This window comes from Phyllobates terribilis, unplaced genomic scaffold (assembly GCF_046119375.1).
Source record: "Phyllobates terribilis strain yellow unplaced genomic scaffold, ASM4611937v1 Scaffold_13__5_contigs__length_258822181, whole genome shotgun sequence".
NCBI lineage: Eukaryota > Metazoa > Chordata > Amphibia > Anura > Dendrobatidae > Phyllobates > Phyllobates terribilis.
This window is the reverse complement of record NW_027362773.1, coordinates 220,398,277-220,412,982: the sequence shown is the minus strand read 5'-3', so window position 1 is coordinate 220,412,982 and position 14,706 is coordinate 220,398,277. Positions and strand designations below refer to the sequence as shown.

General features: G+C 42.5%; 1 non-coding gene across 1 annotated transcript; it reads right to left on the bottom strand.

The window, feature by feature from the left end:
• Positions 1 to 11,993: 11,993 nt before the first annotated feature.
• TRNAF-AAA (transfer RNA phenylalanine (anticodon AAA)) lies at positions 11,994 to 12,075 on the bottom strand. Its single transcript has one exon. It is a non-coding gene; the product is annotated as a tRNA-Phe (tRNA).
• Between the last annotated feature and the right edge of the window lie 2,631 nt (positions 12,076 to 14,706).

Below are 14,706 nucleotides of genomic sequence, written 5' to 3'. Positions count from 1 at the left end.
TCTATACTGACCTCCATCAGGTTGCAAATTCAAAATAATTGCCTTTGATTTATGGCAGTACATTGCCCACACAAAGACTTACCACAAGTCTTACAATTTCCGACAGATCTATTTTTCTTGCACTTTTCTTTGATCTGGCAAAATTTTGTTTGAACCATCACTTCTGAGCATGTAGAAACTTGGGACGTGGAACCCTTTTCCCTATCTGTGACATAAGGACCACTCAACTCTCTCACAAGTGTTTGCAAAAATGCCTTGCGTGACATTTTTTGGTGGGTAATCTCCTTGAATATTATCCATGCATTTATACCCGCAAAGTCTAAGGCATTTTCAAATGCATGAACAGGCCATCTCCTTGTGCATGTTCGTGTGGTATATTTTCGTGCCATCTGATCCACTACATCTACTCCATATTTTGTTTCTTTGTAAAACTTTACCGTTTCTGGAGTTTTTTTAGCGGAATCAGACGCAACAACAACATCTGGATGGACGGAACTCAAAATGACAACATTTTTGTTGGGCTTTCCTTGATATACTGTAAGTGTAAAATTGTCTTCATTTCTAAACACTTTAGTGTTGTACAATTCCTCTTTCATGGATTTTATTTCTTTAGGCACTTCTCGCCTTATCTTGTTCAGTGTTCCCACGATGGTTGTTCCTTTGCTTTTTAGCTGTTTAGCTAATTTTACTGAAGTAAAATAATTATCGGTTGTAACATTGCGACCTTTTTTCAAAAACGGGTCCAATAACTTCATTACCACATGGTCAGCTAAACGGTCCTCAGCACGGCGTGTGTCATCTTTGCCTAGATAAAGGAAGCCATTTGCCAGATATTTGCTCCTCTTATCAACAGCTAGCCAATATTTGTGGCCATATTTATCTGGTTTGGAAGGCATGTACTGCGTGAATGGACACCTAGTTTTGCTTGGGAAAAGTTGCTCATCCACCATTATGTATGGGCCAGGTTTGTAACACGCAATACAATTTTCAATAAACCTGTCCCACACAGTAGAAAATAGAGCAAACTTGTCCGTTTGCAGTCTCTCCGATCGAGTAGATTTCTCATCAAATCTGAGAAACCTCATAATTTCAACAAAGCGGCGGTCCCTAGACATTGTTGCTTTGCAAAACGGTATTCCCCAGTCATTACACCAAATACTGCTAATCGAGTGACGGTTCGTGCCAGATATTCCACGAGCATAGAATATCGCAATGAATGCATCTAGCTCCTCATCAGATAGAGTTTGTTCAGCATTACACAGTAATACAAGCAGGTAAAACACAAGGAAAATGTGAAAAGTTGACATGTAAATTGAACTACATCTATATGAACATCAGGGTAAATAAGACAGAGTGAAAAAATTATGCACAAAACTTTATAGCAACATTTAGTGACAAAAGGACCTCAAAATATAGTAGGGAGTCAAAATGACTCCCTTCAGTAGTTCTTGGTAAATTTTGAAAAAAACGCGCAAATTTTTCACCAAAATTATTTATTCTCACAAAATCTTTTTTCACATCATATTTGAGGAAAAGTCACCGAGTTTCCAGCCAGAATTCTGAAAAATGTAGTCACAGAAGAGAAATAAAAAACGAAAGGAGTCAAAATGACTCCATCAGTAGTTCTAGTGTTAAGCTGGTTCTACAAATCCGATCCAAAGATTACAGACCATTTCCGTGGGGGATAGACTTGGGAATGTGAAAATTGATCTACTCAGATAATTAGTCAAAATGTTACATGAAGGGAGATGTAGTTGGCAGGGTTTGAACCAGGACGGGGAGACCCCAATGGATTTCTAGTCGATTGCCTTAACCCCTCGGCCACAACTACTCAGATGATTTTTCATCCTTATGAGTTTCACACCTTTTCTTATAGCACCGTGATTAATATCAGTGATTATCCTTCTGGAAGACATTTCAGAAAATGGAAGAATTCAATTGGAAACAAAATTCCAGGCCTCACTGAAATGTAAAAATCTAATTTAAAGGTATCATCAATTGAAACCTTGTACAGTTCAAGGTTTTTTAAAATTCATAAGGTGGATTTCGAGTGACTTTGTTCCAAACACCTCCTGAAAAAGGCTTTGAAAATGCTCAACAGTTTGAACAGATTCATTTCCATGCAAAAAGACTTGCTGCTCATATGATCAGGTATTGAGCGTCTTTTAACCTCATCAAGTTTCCCAAAACGCCAAGCGGTTAACAGAAGTGAGCATATCATTTTTCAGGTATATTTTGCTTGCTTTATACTTGCAATACAAGTCAATGAGAAGGTTAGAAAGACCCCTGGAAGGTTCCTGAGTGATGTTCGCAGCATTTTGCGAGCAAAAAAGAAATTAAAACATACTCAATCGATGCCAAAAACAATTCTTAGAAAACATCACCAAACTATGCTTGCAAAAATGCTGGAAAACACTAAAAATGGTGATTCAGGAAAAGAATGGCTGTCGTTTCTTGAAGCCGTTTTGGCTTGAAATCCTTGTCAGTTTAAACCACCTGGAAAAAGTGTCATGCGAGCATTGGCACAAATCATAGAGTACGGTTGATAGGTGTGACATAGATGGTATGAGTTTTGCTTCATGAAGTCAAGTCTAACTTTTAAGTTAAACTTTCTTGATAGATAGTAGAGATGAGCAGTGTTCGAATCGAACTGTTCGCCAATCTCAAATTTGAGCTGTTTTGGGCGGTGTTCGAGCCTTTTGGCGAACACGAACGATTTGAAAAAAATTTGGCTGTTCGAGGTTATGTTCGAAAACTGTTCGTGCACCAAAATCATAACTGGATTTTTTCTCAGTAATGCTGAAAATTAATGTTAATACTCAGTTTGAGTGTACAGCGGGGCAGGGAGATGGATATCTGCAGAAATAATGAAGATCTCCATTTTTTTTTCTCTTTCCCGCATTTACAGTGGGGAGGTGCAATCTGTCAGCCTATCAGCAGCGCACACACGGAGCGAACTGCTTTTTTTCACACAAGCAAGGGCATGGGTCATTGCAGTGTATGTCACATGTCCTTGTCCTATAAGACCCAGCCATTTTACACGTTGCCACCATTTTCTCACTGCTGCAGCTGCGTGTTAGACGGCAGCGCTGTTGCTGTGTGCGCTATAATTTCAGTGTGAATTTCAAGTCAATTTTCGCACAAATCTACAGATAGCTTGGGAGTAGGGAATAGTTGTGATTGCAGTCCTTTTGAGGACTAGGTTACATCATTTCCTACGACTTTTATCAGGCAGGTCTGTGCTCTTAAACAGATAGGTTGGGAGTAGGGACTAATTGTAATTGCAGTCCTTTTGAGGGCTAGGTTACATCAGTTCCTATCACTTTTTGCCAGGCAGGTCTGTGCCAGTGCTGTGCAAGTTTTTTTTCCAAGCATTTGGCTAAATCTAGCTAAGAAAATCCTTTTCTGCCTCTTGCAGTGTGTGTTAGTCAGTGGAGTAGCCTATCTGTTTTGCAAGCCCCACCACCTGTGTATAGAATACAAATTTTTTCACTGCACCTAGACAACTAAAACCTTTTGGGCATAGCATCATTCTATTAGTCCATCTATACTAACCTCCACCAGGTTGCAAATTAAAAATAATTTTTATCTGCATCTAGCTCTGAAAAAATATTTCGGCTTGTAGCAGTGTGTGGGACTTGTTCTATTAGTCCATCTATACTAACCTCCACCAGGTTGCAAATGAAAAATAATTTTTATCTGCATCTAGCTCTGAAAAAATATTTGGGCTTGAAGCAGTGTGTGGGACTTGGTCTATTAGTCCATCTATACTAATCTCCACCAGGTTGCAAATTAAAAATAATTTTTATCTGCATCTAGCTCTGAAAAAATATTTGGGCTTGTAGCAGTGTGTGGGACTTGGTCTATTAGTACATCTATACTAACCTCCACCACCTGTGTATGTAATAAAATGGTTTTACTGCATCTAACCCAGACAATACTTTTGGGCTAATACCACAGTTTGGCCACTCAGCTCTGCTCGGTTCCCATCCATTGTTTTTTGTGCAAACAACTCCAGAGTTGTCAATTAGTTAACCAACAAAATGAGTGGTAAAAGGCCTGCTGCTGGTGGAAAGGGGAATAGGCGTGTTGGGAAGGGAAAAAAAGGTTGTGTCCGTGTGGTAGTTGTTAAAGCAACAGTAACATCTGCAGAAGAAAGACCATCTTCCAGCCTAACTAAGATGTCTACTTCTTTTAGCGGACAATGTGATAAGATCCCTTTCTTACGACCACGCCCATCGCTACAAATTCCAGATTAGGCACAAAAACAGCAGGTGCTTCAACGGATATCAAGTGCTCCTTTAAGTGGGCTCTCCTCCACCTCAACATCAACATCACAAATACTCCAGTCCTCAGAGGTGTAACCCCAATCGCACTTGCTTCCTCAAAGCTCCAAGTCTCCAGTTGCCCGTCTGAGTATGGGGCAACACAGATGGTTGAGTCTGCAGAGCTGTTTACTCATACCATAGCCTGGGAATCAGAGGTCGACTCCAGAGCTTCTGTGAATCCAGACGAGGAAATGATCTGCACTGATGCCCAGAATCTTTATGAGTTGGATCCAGGAACAGACGCAGAAGGTTCTGAGCATAATGTAGACCCTCATTCCCAAACTGTAACTCCTGTTGGTGGAGACAATGAGGAAGACGATGATGAGACTCAAATACCTGATTGGAGCGACAACTTGAGTTTTTTGTCAGGGCAGGAAGAGGTTGGCTCTGAGGACGGCGGGTGTGACAACACACAGGGTGATGATGACGAGGTTGGAGATCCCACTTACTGTCAACCCACAGTCAGCCAGTCGATGAGGTCAGCAGAGGAGGTGGAGGAGGATGCTAGTGACGACGAGGTCAGGTTGCGCCTTCCTGGACAGAGACGTAGTACTGGAAGCACGTCAACAACTGCATCCTCAAACATAACTCTGTCTCTGACCACAAGTCGTGGTGGCTCTTCAGGTCACATGGGTGCTAAGTCTTGCATAGCCTGGGCAATTTTTCAGATCGATAAGGATGACCCAACTCGTGTTATCTGTAACATTTGTCAGCAAAAGCTAAGTAGAGGGCAAAAAATACATAGTTTGAGTACTTCATGCATGAACCGGCACATGGATATGAAGAATAAGTTGCAGTGGGAAGCTCATTCTGCTATAGTGCGGCCTAGCCGGCCGAGCCAACCACCGTCTGACACATCTTGTGCATCCGCGGCCTCTTCATCCTCTGTGACTGGGGGGACAGCAGTCACTCCTGTTTTGGGACGCAGACCTGCCACCTCTTTACCCGCAACAGCCAGCGTGATTGGCAGGTCATCATTTTCTTTGGAGGTGGAAACACCAGCTGGTGTTCAGCGCTGTCCAACATCGATAGCACCACCTTTGGATTAAGGCAACCTAACATGTTCGCCTGCATCTTCCTCACAGTCCGGCAGTTTGCTGGGGACACCCTTCTCAACCCCGTCTAACCACAACAGCCAGCCCTCAGTCCCTCAGATGTGGACAAGTAAAAGACCATTTCCTCCTAGCCATGAGAAAGCTAAGAGGTTGAATTTCACCATCTGCAAGCTCTTGGCTACAGAAATGCTGCCTTACCGCCTGGTGGACACAGAGGATTTTGGAGACCTTATATCCGTCGCTGTGCCCCAGTACCAGATGCCCAGTTTGCACTACTTCTCAAAGAAAGGTGTGCCTGCTTTCCACCAGCATGTCACACACAACATCACCGCTTCTTTGAGAAACTCTGTGTGTGACAGGGTGCATTTCACCACAGACACTTGGACGAGTAGGCATGGACAGGGGTGTTACATGTCGCTGACTGGGCACTGGGTAACTATGGTGACAGCAGGACAAGGGGCTGCTGTCAAAGTCTTGCCATCCCCACGAGTTGTGCATCAACCCTCTTTATCTCGAAGTTCCTCCACTGCTTCTGCCTCCTCAACCTTCTCTAGGTCCTCCACCTGCACCCAAAGCCAGTCTGGTCATGCCACAAGCTTTCTAACTGCACAGAAGGGATCCTGCACACCTCCTTACTATGCTTGCTGCAGGGCTCATCGTCATCAGGCGGTTTTTACTTTGAAATGTCTGGGAAATGTGAGTCACACAGCTGAAGAGTTGTGGTCAGCTCTGGAGAACCAGTTTCATGGATGGTTGTCTCCACTGGACCTGAAACCAGGGAAGGCCGTGTGCGACAATGCTGCAAACCTGGGTGCGGCCCTTCGCCGGGGCAATGTCACGCACGTGCCTTGTATGGCTCGCATGTTGAACCTGGTTGTCCAGCAATTTTTAGCCCACTATCCCGGACTAGATGGCCTTCTGCAGAGGGCACGCTCGCTGTGTGCTCACTTCCGCCATTCGCATCCCGCAGCTCAGCTACTTACATCTCTACAGAAGTCGTTGGGCCTGACACTTCACGGCTAAAATGCGATGTGCCTACCCGGTGGAATTCAACTCTGCACATGTTGCAGCGACTGTGACAGCACCGACAAGCCCTGGTGCAATATGTTCTGACGTATAGCCTGGGCCAACGAGATCCAGAGGTGGGGCAAATCACGTTGGAGGAGTGGTCTCAGATCAGGGACCTATGCACCCTACTGCACAGTTTTGAAATGGCGACGAAGATGTTTATTGCTGACGATGCCATTATCAGCATGACTACTCCGGTGATTTACATGCTGGAGCACATCTTAAACAGAATTCGGAGTCAGGTGGTGGCACAAGAGGAGGTGGAGGAAGTAGAGGAGGAGGAGTTGTATGCGGAAGGGCTAACATCTGCAAGGTCCAGACGGTCGGCAGCACCAAGGCGGCAGGCATGTGAGGGTGGGGGAGATGGTTTTACCAGGGTGCATGGTAGAAGTCAAACTAGTGAGGAAGGTGCAGAAGCCCAGGAAGAAGTGGAGGACTTACTGATGGAAGACTCATCAGATGAGGGAGACCTTGATCACATTTCTGTTGTGCGAGGTTGGGGGGAGAGGACAGAGGAAGGAAGCATCATTGTTACCTCGCCAGCAACACAACAGGGACTTGGGGCTCCTGGATGCGCAAGACACGTGCCTTCTTGCTGCACTACCTGCAACATGACCCTCGAATTGTGAGAATTAGAAATAATCCTGACTACTGGGTTGCCACACTGTTAGATCCCCGGTACAAAAGTAAATTTGCAGAAATTATTCCTGACATAGAAAGGGATGCACGCATGCAGGAGTATCAACAGAGACTGTTGCAGAATCTTACATGTGCTTTTCCACAAAACACCAGTGGTGCACGTAGTGAAACTCACAGTTCCAACTTGCCAACCGTGGGACCGTCGAGTGTTCAGCACTCAAAACGTAACAGAAACACAGTATCTGCTGGTAACATCAATTTTGCAGAATCATTTCACCACTTTTTTAGCCCATCCTTTGCAAGGCCACAGGAGACAAGAAGTCTGACAAATAGTAAACGCCTAGAGACGATAGTACAGGAGTATCTCCAAGTAAACATTGAAGCCATGACTGTGTCACTGGACCCTTGCTCTTTTTGGGCTTCCAATCTGGATAGCCGGAGCTCGCCACTTAAGCCTTGGAAATCTTGTCATGCCTCACAGCCAACGTTCTGTCTGAATGTGTGTTCAGCGCTCCTGGTGGTGTGCTGACAGATAAGCGCACGCGGCTCTCCACTGATAATGTAGACAGACTCACGTTCATAAAGATGAACAAATCATGTATTCGAAAGGTCTTTTCTACCCCTGTGTCATCCTGGGGAGAGTAAAAGCTTGATGATTTGTTAAAATCACCTCACCAACCGTTTTAAGCTTTCAAATTACTAATCATGTTTATCTGTATCTTGGCTGGAAAATAATTTTGGCCTTGTAGCAGTTTACAGTACTGATTCTATTAGGCCATCTATACTAAACTCCACCAGATTTAAAATTACTAATCATGTTGATCTGTATCTTGGCTGGAAAATAATTAGGGCCTTGTAGCAGTTTGCAGCACTGATTCTATTAGGCCATCTATAATAAGCTCCACCAGCTTTCAAATTAATAATAATTTTTATCTGCATCTAGCCGGGAAAATAATTTTGGGGCTCCTAGATGTGCAAGACACAAGAGTGCCTTCTTGCTGCACTACCTGCAACATGACCCTCAGATTGTCAGAATTCGAAATAATCCTGACTACTGGGTTGCCACACTCTTAGATCCCCCACACTCTTCGATCGACCTTTTCATTGTAATAAAGACCAAAAAAATGGTCATTTTTGAAATTATAAGCATTAGCAGGTTATTAGAAACTGAAATCAAACAGTTTTCAACTCAAAACTTTATTCTAGGTGATGCTACATTTGCACATAGGACCCCTTGTTCGAAAGGAGCTTCTGAACTCTCTCGTCCATTGAATTTGTCAGGTTTTGGATGGTTTCTGCTTCAATTGTTTTGCATGAGTACAGAATACCCTCACAGTGCTGTTGCTTAGATGTAAGCTGCCTCACGCCATCATAGACATTCCTTTTGATGATGCTCCAGAGGTTCTCAATGGGGTTGAAGTCAGGGGAGCATGGGGGTCACACCATAAGTTTGTCCCCTTTTATGCCTATATCAGCCAGAGATGTAGATGTGTTATGTGTGGCATGAGATGGTGCATTATCATGCATGAAAATTATCTTGCTGCGGAATACACGGTACTTCTTCTTGAACCATGGCAGGAAGTGCTGTTTGAGAAACTCCACATACATTATGGAATTCTTCTTTACCCCTTCAGGGATCCTAAAGTGGCCGACAATCTCTCTCCCCATGATTCCAGCCCAAAACATTACTCCACCTCCTTCTTGTTGGCGCCGTAGCCGTGTTTGCATGGGGTGTCCATCAACCAGCCATCCTCCACTCCATCCATCTGGACCATCGAGCGTTGCACGGCACTCATCGGTGAACAAGACAGTTTTGAAGTCAGTCTTCATGTATTGTTTGGCTCACTGGAGCCGTTTCTGTTTGTGTACAGTGGATAGAGGAGGTCGACAGGATGGCTTACGCACAGCTGCAAACCTCTGAAGGACCCTGCATCTTGTTGTTCGGGGGACGCTGGAGGCACCAGCAGCTTCAAAAACTTGTCTGCTGCTATGACAGGGCTTTTTTGCCGCTGCTCTTTTAACCTGACGTAATTGCCTGTAGGAAAGAGTCCTCAATTTGCCCTTATCAGCACGCACACGTGTGTACTGTGAATCAGCTACATACTTCTTGATTGTGCGATGATCAGGATGAAGTTTCTTGGCAATGTTGATTGTAGTCATGCCTTGACCTAAACACTCCACAATTTGTTGTTTCTCAGCAGCCGACACATCCTTTTTCTTTCCCATTTGGCAGAAAATATAGGCTGCTTAATAATGTGGGACAGCATTCTTAAGTAGTCTTGCCTTTCATTGGACACACCTGCCAAACTAATTAGAACAGGTGTCTGCAATTGCTTACAGTGATATAAAGAGCCCTGACACACATCACCATCAATGAGTTTAACTGACAAACAAAAAAATTCTTACCTTATCACTCCTAAACACTTTTTGCATAATAATTTGGAACACAGTGTACATGCGCTTTTCCACAAAACACCAGTAGTTCACATAGTGAATCTTACAGTTCTAACTTGAAAACCGTGGTCTGTATGGAGTTGTTCAATAAAGGGCCCAAAATTAAGATAACATACACGGGAGAGGTCTCTATGAATACAAATTCCTAAGTATTTGATACCCTGTGAGGGCCAGGCAAAGGGAAAGTTGGACTGGATGGAATCCTGTATGGATTTGGGGACGGAAACTTCGAGGGCCTCAGACTTCGCTGCATTGATTTTAAAACTTGACCATGTAACAAAGTGATCTATTTCAGCCATAACAGCATGGATGGATATATGTGATTGAGTGATATATACTAGGACATCATCAGCAAATGCATAGCACTTGTACTCTGTGCCTCCCACCTCAATCCACCTAATATTGGGGTTGTGGCGAATTTATGAGAGCAGGTGCTCCGTTACTAGGATGTATAAGGGAGGGAACAGAGGACATCCCTGCCTTGTCCCATTGGTGATTATGAAAGGTGATGAAAATGTTCCATATATCTTCAGCCTAGGTGATGTAGTGCGATACAGGGCCGTGATTTTGGCTATAAAAGGGTCCCCTAGACCCGTACAACAAGCTTTTTAAGAGAGTAATATATGCCGTGCCAGGAGACACTATGGAATGCTTTCTCAGCATCCAACGAGAGTATCTAATTACAAATTTTTAACTGCATCTAGCCCAGGAAATACTTTGAGCCTAGTAGCAGTGTCTGCTGGTCAGCGGATTATCCCAGCTGTTAAGCAAGCTACACCACCTGTAGTTTGAACACTTAATTTTTTCAAAAGAAATGTTTTGGGCCCCCGGGACACTCAGTGAAGAGCATCGGGAGGCACCCCAAGGCACAGGGACTGGCTGTAGGACGCCTTGCAGTGGACCGCCAAGCTCGATCCTTATAAAAGCTTTTTAACTGCAGCTGCTTTAGTTGACGCTACTGGAGCTGGAATTCCTGCAGCTGCTGGCATCATACTTGCTCTCCAATAGATCCTTGTAAAAGGATTTAAAGTGTACTCATTCAAATTAGAGAGACAATTTAAATTAAAAAGATTAAACCTGCCTCCACCACAGGGGGGCTCTCTCGACCCACCAGCGGACAGGCACCAGTATTGGGAGAGGGGGGCTGGCCGTCAGAGTCCACCGCAGCTCTGGCACAAACCCGGTGACAAGGAGGTCGCACAGGCAGGAACGAACTGGCCGTGTCGGCTTCGCACTTTTTTGGTTTTAGAAGGGAATGACATGCCTATATATTTGTCTCCCCCTCCTTTTACTCCTCCACCTCTTTTCTTTTCGCATGACTATATGTACTTGTCACTTTTCCATGTGTTAGTTGTGTCTTCTGAGCAGTTTGTCAGCTTTTGGACACCTTTGAAGTGTTTTCTATGTGTTTTTGTTTGCCTGCTATTGGTTTTAACAGTGTTCGAAGATGTTCTTCGAACATTTCGACGAAGATACGGGTGTTCGACGAACCGAACCGAACTCGAACACTACGGGGGTGGCTCAACACTAATAGATAGATCTTTTTTGCCATGTGGATTTTAACTTTCTCTTTTTATGTTAAACCATGTCCACTGGCAAATAAAGAGTGAGCAGAAAAGATAAAACCACTGTGCACAAAAAATTTCTCAGGTTCCACTGAGATTTGATCTCAGATTACAGGATTCAGAGTCCAGAGTGCTAATCATAACACAATGGAACCATACGACCAATGGAGCTGGCTGGAATTTGTTTTGAAAATGGTAAAGAAGCATGTGTAAATTGTGGAAATGTGATAAATTCCCTCTGAATCCAGTGATCTGAGTTCAAATCTCAGTGGAACCTGGGAAATTCATGCATTATGATGAAAACAGGTTCTAAAGCTGTTCTGCAAATGTATATCTAACACACAGTGGTAAATTAATATCTCCCCCCATTTTATTCCACAAGTGTGCTTAAAGTTCCATGATATCACAACAAGGACAGTATTAAAATGTTGATGAAATCTGGCTAATAATTAGCGTGCTGGATCTATTAGCTGGAAAAAGGGTGGGAAAAAAAGAAATAGCAAAACTTCTGCTCATCCAGAAATCACTAAAGATTTTTCATGGCATGCTAAAAGGTTCCATCGGAAAGATAATTCAAGTAGAGTTGGTGCAAATCAAAGTTCATATCCCAGTCCATCAGTCACGGCAGTGGTCTGTGTTCGCTGTAAAAAAGGAGGAGTTGCACCACATACCTGATGGCACACTCTGAGCTTTTTTTGAATGGTGGTGTGACGCAAAAGTGACATCGCACCAGGCTGAATAATCAAAAGAAGATCTAGAGATGCTGTTAAGCTGGTTCTACAAATCGTATCCAAAGATTACAGACCATTTCCGTGGGGGATATTCTTGGGAATGTGAAAATTGATCTACTCAGATAATTAGTCAAAATGTTAAATGATGTTAGATGTAGTCGGCAGGATTTTAACTTGCGGGGGGAGACCCCAATGGATTTTTAGTCCATCGCCTTAACCACTTGGCCACAACTACTCAGATGCTGCTGCATCCTTATGAGTTTTACACCTTTTCTTATAGCACCATGATCAATATCAGTGATTATCCTTCTGGAAGACATTTCAGAAAATGGAAGATTTCAATTGGAAACAAAATTCCAGGCCTCACTGAAATGTAAAAATCTGATTTAAAGGTATCATCAATTGGAACCTGGTACAGCTCAAGGTTTTTTAAAATTCACAAGGTGGATTTCGAGTGACTTTGTTCCAAACACCTCCTGAAAAAGGCTTTGAAAATGCTCAAAAGTTTGAACAGATTCATTTCCATGCAAAAAGACTTTCTGTTTATATGATCAGGTATTGAGCGTCTTTTAACCTCATCAAGTTTCCCAAAACGCCAAGCGGTTAACAGAAGTGAACATATCATTTTTCAGGTATATTTTGCTGGCTTTATACTTGCAATACAGGTCAGTGAGAAGGTTAGAAAGACCCCTGGAAGGCTCCTGAGTGACGTTCACAGCATTTTGCGAGCAAAAAAAAACTAAAACAAAATCAATCGATGCCCAAAACAATTCTTAGAAAAACATCACCAAACTATGTTTACAAAACTGCTGGAAAACACTAAAAAGGGTGATTCAAGAAAAGAATCACTGTCGTTTCTTGAAGACGTTTCGGCTTGAAATCCTTGTCAGTTTCAACCACCTGGAAAAAGTGTCATGCGAGCATTGGCACAAGTCATAGAGTACGATTGCTTGGTGTGACAAAGACGGTATGAGTTTTGCTTCATGCAGTCAAGTTTAATTTTTAAGTTAAACTTTCTTGATAGGTAGATTGATCTTTTTTGCCATGTGGATTTTAACTTTCTCTTTTTATATTAAACCTTGTCCACTGGCAAATTGAGTGTGAGCAGAAAAGATAAAACCGCTGTGCACAAAGGATTTCTCAGGTTCCACTGAGATTTGAACTAAAATCACTGGATTCGGAATCCAGAGTGCTAACCATTACAACATGGAACCACATGATTGATAGAGCTGGCTGGATTTTCTTTTGAAAATGGTAAAAGAGCATGTGTAAATTGTGGAAATGTGAGAAATTCACTCTGAATCCAGTGATCTGAGTTCAAATCTCAGTGGAACCTGGGAAATTCATGCATTATGGTGAAAACAGGTTCAAAAGCTGTTCTGCAAATGTATATCTAACACAGTGGTAAATTAATATCTCCTCCCTTTTTATTCCACAAGTGTGCTTAAAGTTCCATGATATCACAACAAGGACAGTTTTAAAATGTTGATAAAATCTGGCTAATAATTAGCGTGCTGGATCTATTAGCTGGAAAAAGGGTGAGAAAAAAAGAAATTGCAAAACTTCTGCTCATCCAGAAGTCACTAAAGATTTTTCATGATGTTCTAAAAGGTTCCATCAGAAAGATAATTCAAGTAGAGTTGGTGTTAATCAAAGTTCATATCCCAGTCCATCAGTCACGGCAGTGGTCTGTGTTCACTGGAAAAAAGGAGGAGTTCCACCACATACCTGATGGCACCCTCTGAGCTTTGTTTGATTGGTGGTGTGACGCACAAGTGACATCACACCAGGCTGAATCATCAAAAGAAGATCTACAGATACTGTTAAGCTGGTTCCACAAATCCGATCCAAAGATTACAGATCATTTCCATGGGGGATAGACTTGGGAATGTGCAAATTGATCTACTCAGATAATTTGTCAAAAATATTACATGAAGTTAGATGTAGTCAGCAGGATTTGAACCTACGCAGGGAGACCTTAATGGTTTTCTAGTCTATCACCTTAACCACTCAGCCACAAGTACTCAGATGCTGTTTCATCCTTATGAGTTTCACACCTTTTCTTATAGCACCATGATCAATATCAGTGATTATCCTTCTGGAAGACATTTCAGAAAATGGAAGATTTCAATTGGAAACAAAATTCCAGGCCTCACTGAAATGTAAAAATCTGATTTAAAGGTATCATCAATTGGAACCTTCTACAGTTCAAGGTTTTTTAAAATTCATAAGGTGGATTTCGAGTGACTTTGTTCCAAACACCTCCTGAAAAGGCTTTGAAAATGTTTAAAAGTTTGAACAGATTGATTTCCATGCAAAAAGACTTGCTGTTCATATGATCAGGTATTGATCGTCTTTTAACCTCATCAAGTTTCCCAAAACGTCAAGCGGTAATCAGAAGTGAGCATACCATTCTTCAGGTATATTTTGGTTGCTTTATACTTGCAATACAAGTCAATGAGAAGGTTAGAAAGTTCCTGAGTGACGTTCGCAGCATTTTGCGAGCAAAAAAAAATGAAAACAAACTCAATCGATGCCCAAAACAATTCTTAGAAAAACATCACCAAACTATGTTTACAAAAATGCTGGAAACACTAAAAAGGGTGATTCAAGAAAATAATCGCTGTCAATTCTTGAAGCCATTTCGGCTCGAAATCCTTTTCGGCTTGAAATCCTTGTCAGTTTCAACTACCTGGAAAAAGTGTGATTTGAACTTTGGCACAAGTCATAAAGTACGGTTGCGTGGTGTGACATAGATGGTATGAGTTTTGCTTCATGAATTCAAGTTTAAGTTTCGCGTTAAACTTTCTTGATAGATCTTTTTTGCCATGTGGATTTTAACTTTCTCTTTTTATGTTAAACCATG